General features: G+C 35.5%; 1 non-coding gene across 1 annotated transcript; it reads left to right on the top strand.

The window, feature by feature from the left end:
- The first annotated feature begins 1508 nt into the window (after positions 1-1508).
- On the top strand, positions 1509-1614 carry LOC128281372 (small nucleolar RNA R71). Its single transcript, XR_008271578.1, has one exon. It is a non-coding gene; the product is annotated as a small nucleolar RNA R71 (small nucleolar RNA).
- Positions 1615-8494: the final 6880 nt, after the last annotated feature.

Below are 8494 nucleotides of genomic sequence, written 5' to 3'. Positions count from 1 at the left end.
CGATGTGATGCCAGAATTACGAGCTTGAAGGGTCATCGTTTTGTCTCCCACACGAAGTGTAAGCTCACCTGTGCCAACATCAGTAATTGTTTTAGTAGTTGCTAAAAAGGGCCTCCCTAAAATCAAATGGATGTTATTATCCTTCTCTATGTCAAGAACAACGAAATCAACGGGAAATATGAACTTATCTAGTTTTACTAGTACATCTTCAATAATACCCCTAAGAAGTCTTATAGTTTTATCTGCCAATTGAATGCTCATCGTAGTTTGTTTAGGTTTCCCAAGACCTAGTTGCTTAAACATTTTGTACGGCATGACGTTAATACTATCCCCTAAATTAGCTAATACATGATTCACATCTAAACTACCAATTAAGCAAGGAATTGTAAAACTCCTTGGATCTCTCAATTTGTGGGGTAGTTTATTCTGTAGAATAGCTGAGCAAACTGCGTTTATTTCCACATGCAACGCCTCGTCCAACTTCCGTTTGTTTGCTAAAAGCTCTTTTAGAAATTTCATTGCATTCGGCATCTATGACAGAGCTTCAATAAACAGTAAGTTAATATGTAATTTTTTTTAAAGTTTAAGGTATTTACCGAATTGTTCGCCTGAGCGATCTTTCCTTGTCGCGTTAGGGTATGGAACAGGAGTTTTGTATTTTTCATTCACCGTTTTGTTATGACTTACCTCACTTTTATCTTTACTTACCACAGTGTCTTGCCTCGGTTCAGGCTCAGGCTCAACGAATCCTTCTTTATCTTGAGTACTAATGGCATTGAGCTTTTCATTTGGGTTAGGTTCAGTATTGCTTGGCAAGCTACCTTGTGGTCGTTCGGAGATTAGTTTGGATAGCTGGCCTATCTGAGTTTCAAGTCCTTGGATTGATGCTTGTTGATTTTTAAGTGCTGTCTCGGTATTTTGGAAACGGGTTTCTGACATTGATATGAATTTTGAGAGCATCTCCTCAAGGTTCGGTTTCTTCTCTTGTTGATAGAGTGGATGTTGAAAACCCTGAGAATTTTGTGGCTTTTGATTCCCTTGACCACCCCAGGAGAAATTTGGGTGGTTCCTCCAACCTGCACTATAAGTATTACTGTATGGGTTATTTTGAGATCTGAAGTTATTATTACCCATATAGTTGACTTATTCCTCTTCGGTTGTGGCATTGAAGGATTGATATTCTGTATGCACACCTCCTCCGCTTGAGTCACACCTCATTACTAGATGTACCTGTGTAAAACCAAGAAAACTATCAATCTTTTTTATTGAGAAGTTCTACCTGATTTGACAGCATAGTAACTGAGTCGATGTTATAAACGCCGGCTATTTTTGTTGGCTTAGTCCTCATCACTTGCCACTGATAGTTATTCAGTGACATTTCTTCAATGAATTCATAAGCCTCTTCAAGTGTTTTGTTGTTGATGGTTCAGCCAGCAGCTGCGTCAACCATTTGCCGAGTCGAGGGATTCAGACCATTGTGGAATGTCTGTACTTGAAGCCAAAACGGCGACCCATGGTGAGGGCACCTTCGCAGTAAGTCCTTGTATCTCTCCCATGCATCGTAAAGTGTTTCTAAATCCATCTACACAAAAGAAGAGATATCATTATGTAATTTAGCCGTTTTAACCTGCGAAAAATATTTTAGTAAAAATTTCTCGGTCATTTGTTTCCAAGTAGTGATAGACCTTCGTGGTAACGAGTTCAATCACTGTTTAGCTTTGTTTCTTAAAGAAAAGGGAAATAACCGAAGACGAATGGCATTATCAGAAACTCCATTGATTTTGAATGTATCGCAAAATTCAAGGAAATTTGCTAAGTGAGCGTTGGGATCTTCATCCTGCAAACCATCAAACTGAACAAACTGCTATATCATCTGAATAGTTTTAGGTTTTAATTCAAAAGCATTTGCAGCTACAGCAGGTCTAACTATGCTAGATCCAGTTCCTGTTAAAGAAGGTTTAGCATAATCATACATAGTAAGTGGAGCAGGATTTTGATTAGCAGCAATTGCAGGAGGTAGCTAATTGCCTTGGTTTTCAGCCATCTCATCGGTTGGGGTTTCAGTATCATCTTCTCACTCGTTCTTCGTGTAGTGTAAACTACGCCTTATTTCTCTTTGATTTTTGCAAATTGTACAATCGATTTCTTCGTCAAAAAGTAATGATCCTGACGGGTTTCTTCTAGTCATAAAATATAAAAACTACCAAGAGAGAGAAAAAGTAAATTAATAAATACTAAAATAAAATAAAATTGCAAGAAAAAAATGGCTAAAGTAATAAAATTTTAGTGTTCCTAATATTTCAGTTCCCCAGCAACGGCGCCAAAAACTTGATCGTGTGATTCGTAACAAGTAATAAATATTTATAATGAAGATCAAACCTAGACTAACTATTATCATGACGAAAAGAAAAGTGCACCTATCGAACAATAGTATAGTAATGGCAAGACCGGGATATCGTACCCAAGGGAATCAAAAGTACTAGTAATAACTATCTTTTTTATTATCTAGCCTAAGAATAAAAGGGGTTTGCTTTAGTTAACTAATTATTTAAACTAAGAACGTACAGAGAAAAGAATTGGGGAATTGCTTTTGGGAAAATCGATTAACTTGAGACAATACCTAAGGAAAAATCCACCTAGACTTTACTTGTTATTCTGGCTCCGAATCGGACGATTTATTCATTCAACTTGTTCCGTAGAGATCCCTAAGTTATGTTATTATCCCTATTCAAGACTAATAACGTCTAATCCCTAGATTGAATAACCGAGACTTTTCTCTAATTAACACTCTAGGGTTGCATTAACTCGATCTATGGATCCCATTATTAGGTTTCACCCTAATCTGGAAAAATCTTGTCACCCTATTTCTAGGCGCACAATCAACTCCGCTTAATTATGGCAAATGTACTCTTAGATAGGGTCTATTCCTCCTCTGAATAAGAGCGTGTCTTGAACTAGTATCCTGGGATATCAAAACAAGAATTAAGAACACATAATTAAGAACAAGTTAAATATTTATCATACGATTCAGAAAATAATAACAAGATTCGTCTTAGGTTTCATTCCCCTTAGGTATTTAGGGGATTTAGTTCATAACTAAATAAGAAAACATCTCAAAAGAATAAAGAATACAAAACATAAAGAAAACCCAAAACTCCTGAAGGGAAATTGAGGAGAGATCTTCAGTCTTGAGGATGAACCTGGCTTCTGCGATGGATCAATCGGCTTCCTTAGGGTAATTCCTTACCCTCCTTCTCCTTCTCCCCTTTTTCTCCTCTTCTAGGGTGTATTTATAGGCTTTGGAATGCCTAGAAGCCCTCAGAAGTGGCCTTTTCCAAATTGGACTTAACTTGGGCTCGGCAGGGACACGCCCGTGTGACACACCCATGTGCGATTACTTTAGGCCGTGTTCGAGCCTGTTAGAATGGCACGGCCGTGTGGTCTGCCCGTGTGAGGAGGTCTAGGCCGTATTGATTTCGTACTTTGGCCCATTTTCTCCATTTTTGGCCCGTTTCTCTTTCCTTTCGTTCTCCTATGATAAAACATGAAATTAAAGCATTAGGAGCATCGAATTCACCAATTTTAATGGAAAAGCATCCATAAAATGCATTAAATATGGGGTAAAAATATGTATAATTTACGGTTTATCACTCGGGTTGGAAGTCGCCGGAGAACCTATCACACTATCAAACTAACAAATTGGGTATTGATAATTCTTATACTTAAAGTCATGGCATGTATAGGGGATTTGGTTATTTTTGTATGTATCATAATTTTTTTTGGCCTAAAATGTTGGCCTATGCTATTTGAAAGTTCATTGTTGTGTAAAGCCATTTGATGTTGGTATATTGGCTATACTATAAGTTGATGATGATGCATTTCAAGAATGTGTATGCTTACACATGTTGATGAATGAGTGGTGATATCTATGTGTGACGTAAATTTGTTCGCAACGGCAAGTCAGATTACTGCACGGGCTAGGGACATGGCCATACGAGCCACACAGTCATGTCTTAATATCACACGGGAGTGTGCCTCTGTTTTTCATGAAATTTTTTCAAAGTTTTCTAAAGTTCTCAGTTTGGTCCCGAACCGTTTCCAGAGCATGATTTGGGCTTCGTAGGCCCATATTAGGGACTTCAAGATGAAATGTGGAAATATTTAAATTTGAACACAAATTCATGACCCAATTTTATACGATTGCATGTGTTTATGACCGGTAATGCCTCATACCCTATTTCGGTGTCGAACAAGAGTAAGGGGTGTTACATTTAGTGGTATCAAAGTTATGGTTTAGTCGATTCTCGGACTAACATAGCATATGTGAGTCTAGCTGTACATGCCATATTACTACTCGTGATAGTATGGTATCTCCCGACTCTGACAAAATTGTTTTGTTAAGACAGAAATGCTGATAATGATATTAAAATGATTGAAATGTGCTTATGATGTTTCGAATTTTGGAAAGGTATGAATAGAAGTTCACGATATGTGTGTGTTAATGTACGAAATGAGATAACCACAAGTTGAGAAATGTTTAAAGTGGAATGAAATGAAAGTTTATATAGTGATAAGCCCATCCATGTTTGTTTAGCATGCATATGATGTTATGTGCCCAACATATTTGATTAAGTGAATATGATAAGTAAATTTACTCAAATTGACAGAATGTGTGTTTATGTACACTTGTTTGAACAAGATAATCCAAAAAGTTCAAGTAACATGACTATGTATGTTAATTAGCTTGAAGTGAATTATGTAATTGTGATTATATGATATTGGTGATGAATGCTAAGTCATATGTGTGTACTTATGAGAGTCAAATTAGAGGCTTTACAACCTCACCCTCTTACTAGTGTTGCCTTATAACGAAAATTCACGAGAATCTTGTGAAATAAGTCCATAAATGTGAAACTAAAGAGTTTGGTGGTGAAATAATTAGTAATGCATACAGAGATAAGAATAGTTTTGAAAGTGGAAACAATTTTGGAAGGATATCAGATGGTTCTAAAGATTATTCAGATTAAGCAATGTTACAGTTAAAGAAAAAGTTAATCTCGGCTAATCGACTTATTGAGATATGATGTCTAAAGTATGTCTTTGCTAAAATTTTTCCCGAATTGGTTTTCGTTAGTGAATGGAATGATGCAGGGTTCATGATGACATAATTAGTTAAAGAAATTATAATTGAATAGTAAAGTTAGAGAAATGATAATTGAGTAGTAAAGATGTCTGTGTGTGACAGTTACAGTTGAAATGAATATGATGATCTTTTTTGGGTATTCTATATATTCTTTTATCCTTAAAGATATGTGTGTGATTGTTCATTTTCTGGTGAAATTTTTATCGTGTGAGAATGTTAGTTGACTATAATGTTAGACGAAAGTTATGTTGGTCTAGTTGGTTCATGATCGGCATTCCTTTATCTCTTCGGAATTCTATTCTGATATGTTGGAATGAAGTCAATGGTAAATATTTATGTGAAACTATTCTTATGTTTCTATTGATTATGGTTTTGTTTTATATATGCGGGAAATATATTATATATGTTATGATGGAAGTCCAGAGTCGGTAAGCAGTGTTTTTCTTCTAGCTTTCTCTGGGGAATTATCAAGATCTTTATTATCTTCTTGTGAGTTTTGTTCTTGGACTTCTGGTATGGTATTGTATCTTGGATTTCTTTATCTCTTATTTTCTATCATTCTTATTTCATGAATTATCAACCATGGCTTATCTTTAAAGTGTGTTCTTCAGCTTGTGACAACTGTGTCTATTATGATTATGCTTCTGGTTCGATCATAGAAAAGTGGTGATTCTGGTATCTGGATTTCTCTAATTTTTGTGTAAGGAATTGACATCGGCAAATGTATAAGTGGTGAAATCACAAGCTTCAATTTGTATCATAGAAAAGTGGTGAAATCAACTTGGCTGTTTTTATCAGAGTGAGCTGGTAAGTTGAAATGTGATTTGAGTTATAGATAGTTAAAGTATCCTCAATTATGGTAATAAATTTTGTGCATCCACGAATATATCGATGGACAATCTGAACGAAGAATTGATATTCTAGAGAGTATGATGCTGAGATATACCTATTAGATTTGTTCTAGTCTGATAATGTTATTATGAGTTAAAGTTGTTCTGAATGATATGGTTATCACATTTATGAAAATTCAGATGGTTTGTGTGTAACACCCCAAGCCCCGCCTAGATGTTATGGCCAAATCTATGATGTGACATTGGAGTGTTTTTCCAAAACACAAATTGAAAAAAATAGATCCAATTTTCATAAAAACTTATTTAGATTCTAGATAGAAGGTTAGAATGACTAGTTCCTTGTGAAAACTCAAGTTGTTTAAGTAAAATATAAATTGTACTAGTTTCTCAAATTTTTAACGCAGTGTTTGTTGTGGAAGCTTTTAAAACGTATGGCGTAAGCGCGATGATTTTAGAAAAACTTAGGTTTTGTGATTTTTTGAAAATACGAGTCCTATTACTAACGGGTAAAATTAAAGTAATTAAATCCCCATATTAAAATAAACTTTAAAAATGCCTTATTACATAATGAAAACCCAATATCAAATGAAATCTAAATTATAGCATTTTAAATAAATTAACTACGTTGAGTGGCTACCTTTGAGTCCTCCGTCGCCTCGATCCGTCTAAGCTTGGGGATTCCCTGCACAGACAACAGATGGGTGAGTTTACAAAAACTCAGTGTGTGAAATCCCAAAGTAACAAACAATCAGAGTAAACGCAATCTGGGCCTAGGCCCGTTAGTTCCAGTTAGGGCCTTAGCCCATTTTTCGAAACAAGATGTCGATGCAGGCTTGAGCCCATTTCGAATAAAAAGCGATCCGGACCTTAGCCCATTTCATGACAAAGATGCAAACAAAGAATCCTACCCAATCCATCCGCTACACACCATCTCCGTACCAGCCCTACACACCATGTGGGGACAAAATCTGTGACAGCCCTAAAGTGACCCTAGTCAGAAACCAGTTTCGGGACCGCTAAACCGAGTCACTAAATTATTTGAGTATGATAGTTACTGTCTAAATATGTGAATATGCATGTGTGATAATTTCTTTATTGAATTTTTGCTTAATTATAGGGGAATTTTAGTGATTAGGACTTATGTGAGAAAATTTAGAAATGTGCTAAGAAAATGTAAGGTGGCCTATTAATACATGTGGGAAAAGGGTTGTCCTTGCATGTCAAATAACCCCTTTTCCTAAGGTGAGTGGCCGACCATGACTAGGTGATGGGCAAGGAAAACATGTCCTAGACATGTTGGCCTAGTGCATGATGTAAGGAGAATAAAGAAATGGAAAAAAAAGAAAATGATGAAAAAAATGGGTGTGGATGCTCTTTTTTAGTGAGAAACAAAGAAAAAAAAGGGAAGAAAATTTGTTGCTCATCCTTGGGTGCCTTGGCGAATAGAAGAAAGGAAATTGAAAAAAAAATATTGGTGTTCATCTTCTACCTTAGGAGCCGAAAGTTAAAGAAGGAAGGGGATATGGCATTCGGTCATCTTAAGCTCAAAAACAAGGTTAGTAATTCTTGTTAGATTTTGGGATTTTAGCTTAACTTAAGTTATTTACTAAGTTCTTCAATTAGCCCATGCTAAAATTTTGGTTTTGGGTGGTGAATGAAGCATTCGCCATGGTTGATAGTGAAGAAATTTGATTACCTTCTTCATGTTTGAATGAGTAATTGTGGATGGGTGAAGTATGAGTTAGTTAAATGTTCATATAGGTGGTTTGGGTGGTAGGAAAAGAAATCGGCTTGTGTGTGTATGTGTAATTGCGAATTTGAACTAGGAAGTTATTGAGTAATGTTTGTATTTTAAGTGATAGAATAGAGTGAATGCTTGGAATGTGATGTAAATGAATTATAAGTTGGATTAAAGGTTGTTATATTGTCTTATCATTTCCGGAATGTGCTTTGTCAAAGAAATTGAGGGTTGATGTTTAAGTAATGTAAGTATAGGTATATTCGGCATGTAGTTTTATAAATGTGATATGAGTGTTAAGTCCTAATAATGTTTAAGTACGAATGTATTTGGATGGATGTGTTTATGAGTATGACTTGAGATAAAACGGTGTTAGTCATTATAAATAACCATAATTGTAGAATGTGTTAAATATATATATTCGGCCTTAACATAGATATGCATATATCTATAAAGTTGTTAATGCCCAAGTAAGATGTTGGGTTGTGCATGACTAGAGAATATATGTATATATGCGTATGGTGTTTGATAGTTAACCAATAAGTCATATGTACCTCAACCTTATAATATACATGTGTTATATTAAATCGTCTATTTGAATTGGAATTAAATGAATTCAATTGTTCTTAAACAAGCTCAAGAGCTTAAAGGATCGAAGTTGGATAAGGGGAAAGAAAAAGTAATTGAATAGCCGTTGAAGACGTTCGGCAACATCCGAGGTAAGTCATTAAGCATATATTTGGTGTTGATTTAAATGATCAT

Source organism: Gossypium arboreum, chromosome 1 (genome assembly GCF_025698485.1).
Source record: "Gossypium arboreum isolate Shixiya-1 chromosome 1, ASM2569848v2, whole genome shotgun sequence".
Classification (NCBI taxonomy): Eukaryota; Viridiplantae; Streptophyta; class Magnoliopsida; order Malvales; family Malvaceae; genus Gossypium; species Gossypium arboreum.
This window is presented reverse-complemented; position numbering and strand designations above follow the sequence as displayed.